The sequence below is a fragment of the Monodelphis domestica genome, chromosome 3 (assembly GCF_027887165.1).
Source record: "Monodelphis domestica isolate mMonDom1 chromosome 3, mMonDom1.pri, whole genome shotgun sequence".
Taxonomy (NCBI): domain Eukaryota; kingdom Metazoa; phylum Chordata; class Mammalia; order Didelphimorphia; family Didelphidae; genus Monodelphis; species Monodelphis domestica.
The window spans coordinates 203,679,253-203,696,845 of record NC_077229.1 but is presented as its reverse complement, the minus strand read 5'-3'; positions in this window follow the sequence as shown (position 1 = coordinate 203,696,845).

The following is a 17,593-nucleotide window of genomic DNA, read 5'->3' as shown; positions in this document are numbered from 1 at the left end:
TCCCCCTTTCCACTGTATTTAAATGCTTTGACAACCCAAAAAAGAGTGATTTAGCCTTATTTAATTTTGTTGTCTTCCTCCAAGCTTGAGTGGATGAAACAGCCCTAGTGTGTCAATCCCTTACAGTCCTCCTCGCTTCCTTTACTGACAATTTGTCAGTGCCTTTCTGCCTACTACAAGACTGTGTCATTGTCGGTCAATAAATCTTTATCAATCACCAACTAGGTGCCAGGTACTGTGCTAGGCTTTGGGGATATATAGAAAAGTGATAGTCTATGCTTTCAAGGAACCCACAGTCTAATGGGAGAGAGAAGACACACAAACACTTATGTACAAATAAGAAATATAGGACAAACTAGAAATAATCAAAAGAGGCAAGTCCTGAAGGGAAATTGGGAGAGGCTTCCTGTAGAGCATGAGATTTTAGGTGGTTCTTGAAGGAAGCCAGGAGATGGAGAAAAGGAGAGAGATAATCCCAGGCATGAGGGTACTCAGTGAAAATACCTGGAACTGGGAGATGGGGTTGTCTTATTTAAGGGTCAGAAGGAGGCCAATGTCACTGGACTGTAGAGTGCATGGTAGTGGTGCATGTATGTGGGGTGTAAGGTATAAGAAAATAGAAAAGAGGAGAAGGAAGACTATAAAGGACTTAAAATAGTAAACAGAGGGTTTTATATTGGATTCTAGAAGTAACAGGGAGCCACTGGAGTTCACTGAGCTGAGAGGAGACATCGTGAGACTTGAACTTTAGAAAGATAACTTTGACAGTTGAGTGGAATGGGAAGAGGCAGACTCATTATCAGGCTATTGCAATGGTCCAGGTACACAATCCCAAATGGGATCTTCAAAAATCAGACATGACTGAAAGGACTGAACATTAATAATAACTCTTAGCTTCAGACTTCTATCCACCTGGTTGTCATTCCAGCTGAGGTGGAATGAGCTGAGAAAACTCAATGTTTTGCTTAGATTGCTGCCCCAAAAGTTCCACTGCAGACTTGATTGCCATTTCTAACTTTTCTCCATTCATCTTTAAGAGCTTTAAATGGAAGCAACATATAGGTGGTCACTTTTGCTTCTTCTCCCTGTTATCCTTCCCTCATCTCCTAATAGATAGGAGACAATCCTGGAGTCTATAGATATTAGAGATGAATTTCCATTGAAATAAAAATAATAAGGTGTTGAGTTTGTACCCCCAAAAGATAACAGGGAAAAAGACTTGTTCAAAAATGTTTATAGCTGTGTTCTTTGTGGTGGCAAAAACTGGAAAATGGGGGGGGGATGTCCATTGATTGGGGAATGGCTAAACAAATTGTGGTATTGGTTGGTGATGGAATACTATTGTGCTGAAAGGAATAATAAAGTGGAGGAATTCCATGTGAACTGGAAAGACCTCCAGGAATTGATGCAGAGTGAAAGAAACAGAACTATGAGAACATTGTATACAGAGATGGATATGCTGTGGCACAATTGAATGTAATGAACTTCTCTGCTAGCAGCAATGCAATGATCCAGGACAATTCTGAGGGACTTATGAGAAAGATCACTATACACATCCAGAGAAAGAACTGTGGGAGCAGAAATACAGAAGAAAACATATGATTGATCATGTAGTTCAATATAGATATGATTAGGGTTTTGATCTTAAAAGGTCACTCTACTACAAATATGGAATTGCTTGTTAGCTCTGGGAGAGGGGAGGGAAGGGGTGGTAAAAATCATGAATCATGTAACCATGGAAAAATATTCTAAATAAAAAAAATAATAGTAAGGGAAATTTGTTTCAATTGCTAAAGGTCGAAGTGAATTAGAGTTAGAGTTAGGAGTAAGAAAAAGAGTAAAGTTTCATTTTGTTCTTTGCTTCCCAACATTCACATACTTCTTTATTAGACTATAAGTTTATGGATCAGATAACTTAGATTTTTATTTGCTGGCAGCCCTACCTCATAATCATTTACTGACCCATTGCTCAAGTCTACAAGTCTATATAGGACAAAATAGAAGACAGAAAAATGACTTAGGCAGAAAATTAGTCTTTATAATAATATGGGTAGTTGTTGAAAAATTATTTTGACAATTATTTCCACCTCCTGAATTAAAGAGTCAATTATAGCCTGAAGCCTTAGTCTTTGTGTTCCTCTAGAAACAAGGCAATTACCCTCACTATGAAAAAAACAAAACAGACCAAAACAAAATACAATAACCCATCAACTCAGAACAGGAGTGCAAAGGATGCTTTGTGAAACAACTGTTGTATGAAGTTTTTAAAAACTGTGGTTCAAAATTATGTTACAAAATTCTTGTTTACTTTTATTATATATACATATAATATAGCTTTTATAATTTTCTCAAGAGAAGACTGAAAAATAAAAGATGGATTTATTCTAAGAAACGAAAGTTAGACTGAATCTGTAGCTTGAAAAAGAATGAAAATGCCAAGGATTTTGAAATTAGAAAAATATCTTTGGATTCTCCCTTGGTGACAGGAAGGGAATGGAATGCCTGGTTTCTTTGGAGGAAGCTGTTACCATAACACCCGTGATGACATTTGGATGAATTGATTGGCCATAGAGACTTTCATTAAAAAAGACAGAATTACTGACTGAAGTTCTTCCTTTTACAGAAGGTATGGGAAAATGTTCTATTCTCAGGGTATACATTAAAATCTGATAGAAGACTTTCTGCTGGCATAAGCTTCCACTGAAATGAGTCTTCCAGAGACACTGAACACCGTGAGAATCATCTTTGTCACCCACCTTTATGTGACATAACATATGTTGCAATAGTATGCAATAAATCTAGCAATGACTCCCAACCTTGAATAAGAAGGCAGGGCCATTCATTTTAATGGGAGCATCTGTCATAACAAACAGTTTTACGTGAGAAATTTCTTCTGCTGGAAATGTATTATTTACATTATCCTTAAACAAACCAAACATTAAAAAAAAGTATGAATAAATAAATCTTACTGTAACAGTGTGGCCAAAGTGTGGCAAAAATGTATGGGACTGCTCCTTCCACCACGGTTTTCATCAAGGTCTCAGAAATTTGGTGAAGGGAAGGACAGTGAACTCCTTCTGCTCTTAAAAGGGCCAAAACCTTATTCATGTCTCTGCCAAGAAGTGGGTGACCTGCTTTTTAAAGGTCTTTGGTTTGCTCAATGACACATCCACTTTGAGGCCAAGAAAAGGAAATTCTGTATCAGGCCTGGCAGAATGACCTTCCTTTTGTCCTTTATTTTTGTTTTCTTTCTTCTTTATGCCTCAGTAGCATGTGCCCTAGATTAATTTAACCTACAATTGTTTTATAGTGTTTCTAATTTTATTTTTATTAACTATTGTTTTCAGATGGGACTATATTTGTGGTTAGGAATTATTAAGCAGAATATATATTTTCTTTATTCTCTTTTATATTTTGTTTTTATGTGTAAAACAAATATGCCTCAAATAGAGCCTTTAATCTTTTAAACTATAGTTTCATCCAATGGGGTGGGGATGGGAGTGGGGTGGGCTGTGGATTTGGGAATCTGGGTTTCTGCCCTATTCTATCATTTAGACTTCTTTGACTTTTGATATTATTTTGATAAGTTATTTCTTCTGCATCTCATCTGAAAAGTGTAAATGCTGACACAAGTATCTCAAAGAAATGAGACAAAAATTTTGCATTGGTATTTCTACAGTACCTTGGTCATCTCTGAAGGAAGGTGCTAGGTAAATATGTTATTCAAGGAAACATTATTATCAAATCAGTCTCAGGGTACTGCCCAGTTTTTTAAATACTATTTTATCTTTCGATCAAGGCACTATATTGCTATAGCACATCAAGTTGGTGAAAGATGGGGTTCCTGAATTGCGAATGTCAGTTGTTTTTTTGGTCAAGAGTTGTGTAAAAGGGTGTGCCTTGAATCTTGGTCATCATTGCTCTCTGCCTTAGTCATGGAAAACTTAGTGGAAGAGATAAGATTTTCAGAATGGCTTGAAAGAAGTGAAGGAAAGAGCTTTGGTGAGCTCAGTGGGAAGAAGTTTGCAGTTAGGGAGGGGCCCCAAAGTTAAGTAGAAATGGGAAAAATCAGATGTGGTAAGAGTGAAAGAAAACTGGGAAAAGAGGGAGAGGTAAACAGGCTTCCAGAAATATCTTCATATAATAAAATTTTGACTAAAAACACACTGTCTCTTTACCAATGCTAGCTTTATCCTGAAGGGAATAGAGAACTACTGTATTCATATTAATCAGAGATTTTGAGAAATGGCATGAAAAGGTTTGATTATTATGTGTATACTTAAACAAAATAAATCATTACTGTGATTGTTGAGAGGCTAGTATGGCATTGAGGTAGAGGGGCAGCCTTAAAGTCAGGAAGGGATTCAAATTCTTCCACTGGATGACCACAAGAAAGTAATTTATTTATTTATTTATTTTATTGTCCCAGGCAACTTTCTAAGATGAGGTGACAACTTGATTTGCATCAGTGGGAGGAATTTTCCCACTGGGAGTTCTCCATATAGATTAAATCATTGGTCCTGATGAAAGACAAAAAGAAGCCATAGATACTGATAAAGCCATAATGACTGTAATACATTCAGAATATAGAGTACTAGGACCTCTCTAGAACATTTAAATGAGTGAGTGCTATATGCCAAGGGATTGTAAAAGTGATGCCTGTCCTTTGCGTAGTGGGGAAGGTAAATGCTCTTTGAGAAATTCCACTCCATAGTCTGGAATAAGATGCCTCCAAATTAGAAGGGTGATTCTGATTCTAAAGTCTTTCATGGGGGTAAAATATGGAAGGAGAATTTCTCAAACTTAATACCTGACCATTTGGGGGAAGGCTTTAAGAAGAAAGAGTTTCCTTCCAAAGTTCTGGAAGACTACATGAGGTTGAAGGAGTTTACAGTATATTCTCAATAGTTTCTTTATCCCAGAGGGTGAGAACCAGTCATTGCTTATGGGAAGCAAGCCATCATCAGTAAAACAAGGATAATAACTCTGACCTACTACCATGCCAAGTAGAGAAAGCACACAATAATGCTTGTTTAATTAATTAGCTCCCAACAAACTAGCTAGCCAATTAAAGAAAGTACTTGTGAATGTGCTTAGTAGAAAATGATGATGAAAAATACAAGTGCTATAATCTATAGGAATTGATAATAAAAATCCCACAAAATGAAAGTAGTATTTCATTTTGCCTTAAGGCTGGTAACTAGGTAAATAAAATGATGAAAGAGAAAGGAGACACAGATGGATTAGCAGTATGACAACAGTAGGGCATGACAAGGAGCCAAACTTATTGATGTTCTCCTGTTCTAGAGGCCAGTCTGGGAAAGGCCCAGGAAGGCCTAAGGTTACAGGTCTGTCCTGGACAGGACACAGGAGCTTGACTTAGCCCTAGGCCATCTAAAGTCCTGAGGATCCAGGAGACATATGCTGAAATATTTATAGAAACAACCTGAGGGGCTAAATAAGCTCTGGGTAGTACAGACCACAGAAGGGATCCAAGTCTCAGCTAGGACTAGAGACATGGCAAAGTCAGATCAGATGTGTCTTCAGCTCTTCCTGACCTAGGCTTGGAGGATATGGGGATCCTTCCTAGAAGAGCCACTGGCCTGGCCCAGTTCAGATCCATGTATTAGGGACCAGATTGTTCTTTGGGAAAACATGCCTTATTTATACTATCATCTCACCAGGGGTTTTCAAGCAATAAAAGGAGACGCCATGTTGCTTTGCAAAAGAATAGCAATCTGGAGTCCCAGAATGTGGGTTCAAGAATAGGTTCTATTGTTTATTCCATGTGTAATTTTAGGTAAGTCAGGCAACTTCTCTGGTGTTGGTTTCCAGATGTGTAAAACAAGGGAGATGGACCAGATGACCTCTGAGGTCCCTTTCTAATCTATGTATATAAACTGCTTCTGTCACTTAAAAAACTTCTTAAGATGTGTCAGAGCACCAACGGGCCACAATTAAAGTCAGGAGCTTTGTGTCATTAAATCGAAATACATTTAATTTTTTGAAGGATGAGGATGGGTCACCATTACTATGTAAGTGTAACGACCAAGACATCCGAAGGCATCAGCTCTCTGTTCTTCCAGCTCTCATCCCTAACGAAACTGGGCGCAATTGCACCATCATGACGCACACCTCACCACCTCATTCAAATAGAAATGTGGTTGCTAAGAGAGAAAAAAAAATACCTTTCTCAGAAAATGCTGCATACATTACTGGAAAACAAGTCTGGCTGGTTTCAAGGCAGCTCGGTCTTCGAAGCACAGTTTTTGTTGTTGTGCTCACAACCTTACATCTCATTAATCTCTGCCCTGATGCCCTCCTACATTTGGCACCACAAGAAAAAAAAGGCATTGAAAAATTATTAATTGCCATAACTACCAAGATTGCTGGAGAACTTCAAAGGGTTACGGAAGCATCCATCAGATAAAGTCTATATATGTTGCCTACGTTTCACATTTACACTCAGGCTTAAATTACTCACGGGCCAGTTGTTTCCTACTTGGAGGGTGCAGCCACCAAGTTACACTGGCCCAGAAAATGGAGGAAGATTGTTGTTGTTTTTTCTTTGCTCTTACTATTCACCCTGAAGGTGGTCACAGTTTATCTCTTTCAATCTTCAGGGGTTGGGGAACAGAAGCTGAGGGACTAATAAAGGAGATATATAATTTCTACGGGCAAGAAATAGCTGGGATTCTGGATTATTGCAACCAGCTTCACTTCTCCCTCTTTGCTCTCAGAGTCTAGTGAACACAATCTTCTCTAAACCTTGTCATTAGGGAAACTCTTTGGAAGCTGTCCAGCCCAAAGGCCTAGGGTCAAGCAGACACCGGAACTATCAGCAATGAGAACCTTCAGGGACCTAGAAAGAGGTGGCTGCAGGTGGAAAGGCATTTAGTAAACTGAGCAGTGCTGCTGGGCCGGGGGAGACAGCTTGGGCTGCTGCTGTTGCTGTTGCTGCCGGAAAGGTTTATCTACTGATCAACACAGTGTGCCAGAGGGCTGATGGGATCCCCCTCCTTTGGCAGGAGGTGCCAGTTGTAGCCTGCAACTAGATGGCAGGAGAGAACAGGAGAGGAAGCCCGGTGACAAAGCAGCAAGAGCAGTTCCTCAGAGCACGGATGCTAGGTCCGGACCTTTGCCACTGCTTCCCCAGCGCTGTATGTAACCTGGGCCTGGAAGTCATGGCTGCCTGCTTGCATTAATTACTTCTCCTTCCCAGACATATTTATTCCAAACTACCTTTAGGGTTCAAAGTGCAGGAACCAAATGACTAGGCTTGAAAGTAATTAGGAAACAGGTTATTTTAAATTAACAAACAGAGTTTACCAGCTGACCAACCCAGCTTCTTGATTTCATGGAAGGTTACTGAAGAGACACCCCAGAAGGGAAGAGCAATATTCAGATGTTTATATGCAAATCAAATGTATTCATATTTTGTTATGTTTTTCAATTACCTTCTATAATGCACACTTGTGTATATAAACTACATGTAGATATAGAAGTATAGATAGATATAGATATAGATATACACCTGGCTCTCCAGACCTGTGACTTGGTTTATCTGGAGAATCCTAAGCTCGTAAACAGTCCCTCCTGATACAGATAGTGGCCTTATAGCTTTGGACAGTTGCCTGGAGGCACTAATCATGGGATCATTGATTTAGAGATGGAAGGGACCTTAGAGGTCATTTAACCCAGCCCCTTCATTTTACAGGCAAAGAAGCTATTCTTGGAGAGGTTACATGTGCATACAGGCTGTCCATAGAAGAGCTTACATGTGAACCTAGGTCTGCTGAACGTTAAAGGACACTCTTTGCACTGTCTAATGCTGTCCTCACTGCAAAAAAAGTCACTTAAATGACCTTTTTCCTGGTCACATAGCTAATATGTCAGAGATAGGATTGGATCCCAGATCTTTACACCCTGCCATATGCATTCAGGTGTGTTATATGATATTACATAAACATATAAAAGTAAATATAGATAGATTCTTGATAATGGATTGTTGAATAATTTTGCTTTGATAATTGAGAAATGTTGCACAGTGGGACTAAATGCAATTATAGGTGGAAAAAACTAAACTAAAAATCAAATGATACATTTTTCTCTAAAATGTCTCATCTTTGTTAAGGATGAAAAAGATTTAAGGGATTTTTCATATATGCCATTAATTTCCCATGCCCTTTCTTTTCCCCTTGAAAGAGTTCACGTGGCTTTAATCTTCTTAAAATGTATCACAGTTGGTAGCTAAATTTTGTTATGAAAAGCAAGGTATGATAGGCTCTTTCCCAAGGGTGCCGAAATATAACTCCAGAGGTATAATCCAACTTCCTTCCTTCCTTCCTTCCTTCCTTCCTTCCTTCCTTCCTTCCTTCCTTCCTTCCTTCCTTCCTTCCTTCCTTCCTTCCTTCCTTCCTTCCTTCCTTCTCCTTAAAAAAAAACAAACCCTTATCTCTGCCTTGGAATCAACACTAATTATTGGTTCCAAAGAAGAGTGGTAAGGGCTAGTCAGTTGGGGATCAAGTGACTTGCCTAAGGTAACACAGCTGGCAAGTGTCTGAGGCCAGATTTGAAACCAGGATCTCCTTTCTTTAGGCCTGGCTTTCTAACTTTTGAGCCACCTAACTGACCCTCAGTTTCTAATTAAGTTAATAACATTTCACATTTTAAATTACTCTATAGATTCAATGTGTCACTATACCCTTACTCATTTCCTGGGGTAAATTATAATATACAGACTTATTCTGCTTTAAGGAAATCATGTAAAGCATATGTACTAGAAGCCATGAGATGACTCAGTAGATAATGTGCCAGACTAGGAGTCAGGAAAATCTGAGTTAAAATCTGATCTCAGATATTGACTGGTTTTGTGACTTGGGCAAGTCACTTAATTTTGATCTACCTTAGTTTTCTCACCTTCAAAATGAGCATATTATAGAGCACCTACTTTCCACAGATGTAATGATGAAATGTGATAAAATTTGTAAAATGTAACCTTTAAATGAATAAAAATGCCAACTTTTAGTTTTCTATCATTTTTTTTTGTCAAATATACTCTTAGTTTCCCAAAGGAATCACCAAAAGCATTTTTTAAATTAGGGATTTCTTAAATTTTTTATTAGAATCTTGGGCACCTTTGGCAGGCTTGATGAAGTCAATGGACCCCCTTCTCTGAATGATGTTTTCAAATTTATAAAAGAAAACACAAAGAATTGTAAGGGAAGCCAACTATATTGAAATAAAGTTATAGAATATATTTTTAAAAATAATCAGTTTCATGACTTCCTCTAACTTTAAATTGTAAAGTCCTCAGAATAAGATTTCATTCTGAAAAGCAACAAATAATAGTAATTTAGAGAAATATGACAAATTTTATATAAATACGTTTAGTGAAGTAAGCAGAAACAACAGAATAATATACATACTTACTATAATAATATGTGATTGAAAGGCAGTCACCTCCTGAATAATTTCAATGCTCTATCTTAATCTGGAGAATTAATGATGAGACACACCTCTTTAGCCTCAGTAGAGTGGTAAGGCTACTTTAGGAACAGAATGAAGAATACATTGAGACATGCTCACTGTGGTAGTTGTTCTTTCTTAAATGTTCTTTGTTATAAGGAAAGGTTTAGTAGTAGGAAAGATATATTAGGAAATGAGTTTGGTATAAAAATAAAAGCAATATATAAAACATTTGTAACTGCATGGAGAGGCCACTTATAATTAGGAGACTTCACATCTCTCACATAGAGTGTGGGCGGGCACTCATTCACCTTCTGGGCTGTCTTGACCATTTCACTTGTCCTTTCATTGGTAGTTTTGCATTCCCAGAGAAGGACTACTACCATGAAGTTATACTAGAACTCTCTCAAGTTCTGAGGAGTAACTGTTGAGATGTTATGGTACCCACACTCGCTACTACAGCTCTTGAGCCCCCAACGTGTGCTTCTATTGACACAGAGCCAGGTACTAGTGAAAATGAAACTTTAAAATAACCTCTTGCTAGCCACAGCAATAATAAAATAAATTATAAATATTTGTATATAAAATCAAATATAGAAATAAATACATTACAATTCACACATAAACCTATGCCACACCTTCCCACTATGTGTATAGATGTATGTATATATATACATATATAATCAAACATGTGGACATTTGTACATGAATGTTTAAGTACATGCACATATTTCACACAATAAATACATAAACAATGTACATATTCAAATGTATGTGTATTATACACAAATAATATAGCATGTGTGCAATGTATGGTTTATACATGTACATATGCATCATTGTACACACACATATGTACATGTATTTATTGTTGGTGTACACACATGCAACTGTATATTAAGATATATGCCTACACACATATCTTAACATAGACTGAAGAGGATGTTATACATAAATATATACCTACATACATACCCGCATACATATATATGTGTGCATGCGAATCCTACCTAGAAAGCTAGAATTTTAATACTATATTAAGGAACAAGCTTTAAAGCCTTTTTGGTAGGATATGCACACATAGAAACATACATATATGTATATATGCACATCTATAATCTATAGCCATATATACTCATTTATGTACATATATACACATATACATATATATAAGATCTCTCTCTTTCCATCTGTCTATTCATCTATCTATGTACCTATGCTTCTATCGATGTATGTATGTATGTATGTATGTATGTATGTATGTATGTATCTTTCTATCTGTCTCTATCCATCCATCTATCCGTCTATCCGTCTATCCATCTATCTATCTATCTATCTATCTATCTATCTATCTATCTATCTATCTATCTATCTATCTATCTATCTAACTGTCTGTCTGTCTGTCTATCAGTCTATCTGTCTATCTATCTCTTACCTCAAAGTCTCTAGTCGTTATTAAGATCCTAGCTTTCTAGGTAGGGGTGGTGCTCAGTTAATGTTTAGAATAGTGCCTAGAGCACTGTTAGCACACATTAAAAGTTGATATAGTAATGTCATTATTATCATACAATTCTATAATTTAATTTTAAGAAACACTAAAGAGAAGAGTAGGAAATGTCATGCAAATTGCTTAAAGAAGTTTCAATGGAGATATTATTTTACTTCAAGTCTGATAAAAATATTTTTTTATGTTCTATGCACTTTTTTCTTTTCTTTAAACATTCTTTCTTCAATTTGGACCACTTCATCTATCCTAGAAGATCTGATAATATCACAACACAAGAAAAAAAAGATCAGGCAATGGTCCCAATAATAGGACCTAAACCTTTACTCAGATAATGAAGTTTTCCTCAGGAGAAACTCTGAATTTTAGAGAAGTGATTTCTTTTTAGAGTATCTTTTGAATGCTCTAGTTGACTTATATTAAAAATAATGTTGAAATTAATCAAATTAAATGAATTGATAATTAATCTACTGAAAAAAGGTACAGCGTTGGAGAGATTGGTCAAATTATGAGACAGAATATACAGAAACCGCATTGGATTGGGAACATCAGAAAGGATCTCAGTGTTGGTTATATAGTCTAGCCCATTTTTGAAAAACAATTTCTTCTACAATATCCATCACAAGTAGTCATAGAATGCCCAGTTAAAGAACTTCAGTGATGAGGAGTCCATTATCTCACAAGGCAGTCCTTTCCCTTTTGGATGATTGTGATTTTTAGAAAATTTCTTATTGTTGTTGCATGAAGAATAATCATGATTAAGACAATTCACCTCTGTGGCTCTTAGTTTCCTAATTTGTAAAATGAAAGGAAATGGACTAGATCATCTCTGATATATCTTTTATTTCATTCCAACTTCAGTTAGGCAGGGAAGTGGTTCAGCAGTTAGAAGGCTGGGACTAGTCAGGAAGACCTGAAGGCAAATCCAATCTAAAACACTAGTTGTGTGACCCTGGGAAAGTCACTTTCCCTCTGTTTGCTTCAGTTTCTTCAACTGTAAAATAGGAAGAATAAGAATACTTACCTTCCAGGGTTGTTGTGAAGTTAAAATGAGATAATGTATGCAAAGTGCTTAGATCTAGATCTCATATCTTCCTTCCCCCTCACCCTCCTGGGCATATATTTATGATATGACTTATTTAAATTTCTCCCTCGGCATCTAGCACAGTTCTGTGCATACAGGAGGTACTTAATAAATATTTGGTGAACTAATAGAATCATGAAGTAGATATCTGAAATATAGAGATACTTGCAGGAGAGAAACATTTATTAATCACTCACTATGTTCCAGGTACTATGCAAAGAAATATGTATCCTTACAACAATCCTGGGAGGTGTTATAATTATTTCCCTTTTACCTTTGGGGTATTGAGGTAGATAGAGGTTAAGTGCTTGCCCAGGGTTGCACAACTAGTCAGTGTCTGAAGCTGGATTTGAACTCAGGTCTTCCTGACTCCAGGCCTGACCCTCTCTCTAGCATGCCACCTAACTGTCTTATAGAAGGAGTTCAAACATTTCAGATATAACTCCGTTCTAATTATCTCCATGAGCTGCTGGGAGAAAAGAAAATCTGGGACAATCATTACCAACTTTAAGGAGACTGAAATGTTGAAATGAATGAAATTAAATGAAAAAATAAATCATTTTTTTGACCCTGTAAAGCAAGTAATCTCCAACCTACTAACAATCACATTTTTTCAGTGGGCTTCAAAGCATCACTTGGGAAATCTCTAAGCCAACTGCCTCTTTTCTCTTGAAGATACTCTTTGGAGATTTATTATCTTCACTATTTTATGTATTTTAACTTATATTCATTATTTTACCAAAGCAATCCAGTTCCCCAGGATTTATCAGGGAAACTAAAAGGAGTTCCTTCTCAGCATGAAAAATCCCTTTGCTAGCTATTCAGAGAAATGTTTGATTTAGGTCAAGTGGTAAATCAGTCTAAAGATTGGTGGTAGCTATTTTTAAAAAATAAGATGAACCTCTTGAACCTCCAGGAACTGATGCAGAGTGCAATGAGCAGAACAGAGAGAACATAATACACAGAAAGTGAAACATTGTGGAGCAATGCAATATAATAGACTTTGCTAATATAAGACAATCCCAAGGGACCTATGAGAAAGAATGCTATCCACATCTAGAGAAAGAACTGTGGGAGTAGAAGCACAGAAGAGAAAAAAATGACTTCTCATTTGTTTGTATGGATATATGATTTGGGGTTTTGGTTTTAAATGATTGCTCTATTGCAAAAATGAATAATATGGAAATAGGTATGTGATAACATTTGCATAACCCAGTGGGAATGCTTATTGGATCTGGGAGTGGGGAGGGAAAAGGGGGGGGTAAATAAAGTGAAATATTTAAATGTGGAAAATATTTTAAAAATTAAATTTTTTTAAAAAAATGAACTTCTTGCAAGACACCTACAAAAAACAAAAAAACCTTCCTAAACTATGAACACATTGAGCGAACAACAAACAAAATCTGAGAAGATTTCATAATCCATCATTTATTCCTTTAAAACTTTCAATCTATTTTATTCTAAAGGGGACTGAGTTTTCCAACCCTCACTTCCCCAGCAAATTTCCTTTTCAGTCTGATCCTCTGGATACTGGTTCTACAGGTGTATCTGTTATGCTCCAGGGTATAGATTTAGCCTTGGAAGGGACCTTTAAGATCACCTATTTTAATTCTCTCACTTTATAGTTGAGGAAATTGGGGCTCAGAGCAATTAAAGACCTAGCCTAAAGTCATAGAGGTAGTAGGCGGCAGAATAGAGATTTGAACTGGAGTCTTCTGGAGCCAGATTCCCTTGTACAGACAGTATATTAAGAAGACAAAAAAATATATCCTTCATTTGATCAAGTAAACTTTCATAAATGTTGAAAGGCCACCTGTCCCCTTCTCCTACTGCCAACTTGGGAAGTTTTTTTTTTCATTTTATTTGCCCAAAAGATTAATTCTGATCTGGTTGTCTTTTTTAGAATCTTTCATAGGACGTCTCCAAGGCTGAGAAGTATCCTTTAAAAAGTATATAAATGGGAGGAGTAACTTAGTTCAGTGGTTTGAGAGCCAGGTCTAGAGATGGGAGGGGTTCAAATCTGGCCTCAGATACTTCCTGTCTGCATGACTCTGGGCATGTCTCCTAACCTCAATTGACTTGCCCTTACAATTCTACCACCTTGAAACCAATACACAGTATTTATTCTAAGGCAGAAGATAAGGATTTTTAAAAAGTACATAAACAACAGCTGCCTTAGTACACACTTAAAGGCAATGTAATTCAGAAGCTCTAATTCAGTATTAGTAGTTTTAAAATTCTATAGTATCAGTAAGTGGTGCTGGGATTAAAAACCACAAGACTGCAAATTACTAATGTTTTGTGCTTGAAATGTCAGTTATAAAATTAATTTGGCTGGTGTTAAGAACATTGGTACTAATTGTAGGCTCAGTGGGCAAAATAAGTTTTATTAGCAGAAAATATAGTATTGTGTAATTATTGTTTACTTGTATTATAATCATCCTTTCAATTTACTACAGATTTTTTCCCCCTTGGTGATTATTTTTTCTACCACCCCATCAATATTGGCCTGGAAGGAGAGTCGTAAATAACATACCATTATTAAGAAAGATAAATAATAGGTAAGGGGGGAAATGTAGTGTTAAAAATCAGGGCAGTATTTTTGTTTCATAGTTTAAAGCAGTGATGGTGAACCTTTTAGAGATTGCATGCTGTGACCCACCCCTGCCCCCAGAGACTGTGTGCCATGCCATGCTCTCCTACTGAGTGCTGGGCATGCTCTGTTCCCCCTTACTCCACACAGGAAGGGAGGAAGTGCTCCCATTGGGTTGCTAGGAAGAGGGGCAGGGGATATGGAGAGTGTGAGGGGAGCAGCTCTGTCCAAGTCCTTCTGCCTTTCTACCAATGAACTCTGGCAGGGGGTACTGGCATGCATGCCCACAGAGATTGCTTTGTGTGACATCTTTGGCATGCATGCCATAGGTTTGCCATCACTGGTTTAAAGGAAGAATATAAATAAAATGGTAACTTTGAAACATTGCAAGCAAAACTTCACTATCTAAGTTAGAATTTAGTATTTTCTAGTATAGTATAGTTCCATGATGGCAAAGCTATGACACATGTGTTAGCACTGACACTTGTAGCCATTTTTGATGACACACAGCCGCATGCGGGCTCAGTGTGCTTCAGGGCCTGGGAGCCCTGGCCATGCCCTGGCCTAGCCCAGGGGTAAGGCTACTCCACAAGCTGGCCAAGAGGGTGGGGGGTGAGCAGTGGGCAGCATATGCCAGGCAGCTGGGGAATGTGGGGCTCTCCTGGGGGTGGGGAAGAGGAGCAGACAGGTTGACAAATAGCAGCCACTGCTCTTGTGGAGCCCCCAGGCCAGCCAATTGGGAAGGGGTAGGGTGGGGCCAGGCCAAGCCATGGAAGACTGGGTGGGGCTCTGGCCAAGGTGCAATGGAGGAGTGCCTAGAACTGATTACCAGACACTTAGCATCCTGAAAAATATAGCAATGTCTGTACTCACAATTTTCCCCTCTACATATTTTTGTGAGACTTTATTCTCAGTGTTAAATAATATCAAAACCAACAAAAGAAATAGATTGACAGATGAAGTTAGTAGTAGTGCTTGCTTGGGCTTGCTTGGGCTTGAAGTGTACAAAATACCAACCTTCACTTGAAGATTTTACCAATGAAATTCAGCAACAAAAAAGTCAGTAATAGGCAGGTTAGTTAAAGAATTTCCCCTCTCCCTCACTTATCTTAGTTCATGGAATCCCACACAAGTTAAATAAATATCATGACCAACAAAACAAACTGACTGACAGATGAACAAAGAAGTCACTAAAGCTGGTAAGTTAAATAATTAGTTTTTGGTTTATTAAATACAGTTATATATTATAATTGTACATTTTTGTTATTTAAACTATAAATATCGTGAAATTATGTTTTTTTCTTAAAGTGATACACCACCTAAGTTATGCTCGTTTTTTTGGCAAATGTTGACACACCAACCTCAAAAGGTTGCCCATCACTGATAGTAAGTACTTTCGTACTCTTAATTAAAAAACAAAAACAAAAACATAGACTGAATGTCATAGAATAGAGTGACATGAGCTGAAATGGACAGTGTGTTTGGTTTTACCAAAGTTTCTAGTAATTTGTCAGCAACAGCTTAGGTGAGATAATTAACTTTCTCTTCAAAATAATTCTTTATTTGTATGTTTGTTCTTGGCAAAAAGGCCACTAACAAGCAATGAAACTGATTGGTAGAAAATAAAGTATAAAAGAAGTAAATTCTAACTCATATAAGGAATCCAGATTTGAAACCACATATAGATATGGCTATTCAACATTTTAAAAAAAAACTTTCCCCTAGGGTGAAGGAAGATGGGGTCCAGACCTGTGATTTCATCAGTGCAGGGAATTTCCACTGCAGGGTTCAGGTCATAACCCTTCTTTACTTTATATTCTTAAAGAGTTGCTTGGGCTCATTGAGAGGTTAACTTGCCCAGGGTCACAAAATCTATGTCAGAGGTGGAAAATTTCTTTTCATTTTTTCAGTTGAAGCATTTGCTTTTGTTGAATATTTCAGATATTACTGGAAACAAACCCTATGTCCTGAGAAACTGAAGTGAGCTAGTGGAGGAAAAACAATGCAATAAACAGCATTCTAGTCTTTTGATACTGGCTAAATTGTATGGTCTTAGAACATTTTACTTTTTAGTTCAGTGCCTAGTACATATATAATAAATGCTTGTTTCTCCCTCCCTCCTTCTCTCCCCTTGTCCTTCCTTCCTTCCTTCCTTCCTTCCTTCCTTCCTTCCTTCCTTCCTTCCTTCCTTCCTTCCTTCCTTCCTTCCTTCCTTCCTTCCTTCCTTCCTTCCTTCCTTCCTTCTTTCTTTTCCTTTCTTCCTTTCTTCCTTTCTTTCCTTCCTTCTTTCTTTCTTTCTTTCTTTCTTTCTTTCTTTCTTTCTTTCTTTCTTTCTTTCTTTCTTTCTTTCTTTCTTTCTTTCTTTCTTTCTTTCTTTCTTTCTTTCTTTTCTTTCTTTCTTTCTTTCTTTCTTTCTTTCTTTCTTTCTTTCTTTCTTTTCTTTCTTCTTCTTCCTTCCTTCCTTCCTTCCTTCCTTCCTTCCTTCCTTCCTTCCTTCCTTCCTTCCTTCCTTCCTTCCTTCCTTCCTTTCTTTCTTTCTTTCTTTCTTTCTTTCTTTCTTTCTTTCTTTCTTTCTTTCTTTCTTTCTTTCTTTCTTTCTTTCTTTCTTCCTTCCTTCCTTCCTTCCTTCCTTTTCTTCCTTCCTTCCTTCCTTCCTTCCTTCTTCCTTCCTTCCTTCCTTCCTTCCTTCCTTCCTTCCTTCCTTCCTTCCTTCTCCTTCCTTCCTTCCTTCCTTCTTTCCTTCTTCCTTCCTTCCTTCCTTCATCTTCCTTCCTTCCTTCCTTCCTTCCTTCCTTCCTTCCTTCCTTCCTCCTTCCTTCCTTCTTTCCTTCCTTCCTTCCTTCCTTCCTTCCTTCCTTCCTTCCTTCCTTCCTTCCTTCCTCCTTCCTTCCTTCCCACTTTATATAGAAGGACCTCCACTTATATATGAGGCAAGCGAGACCCT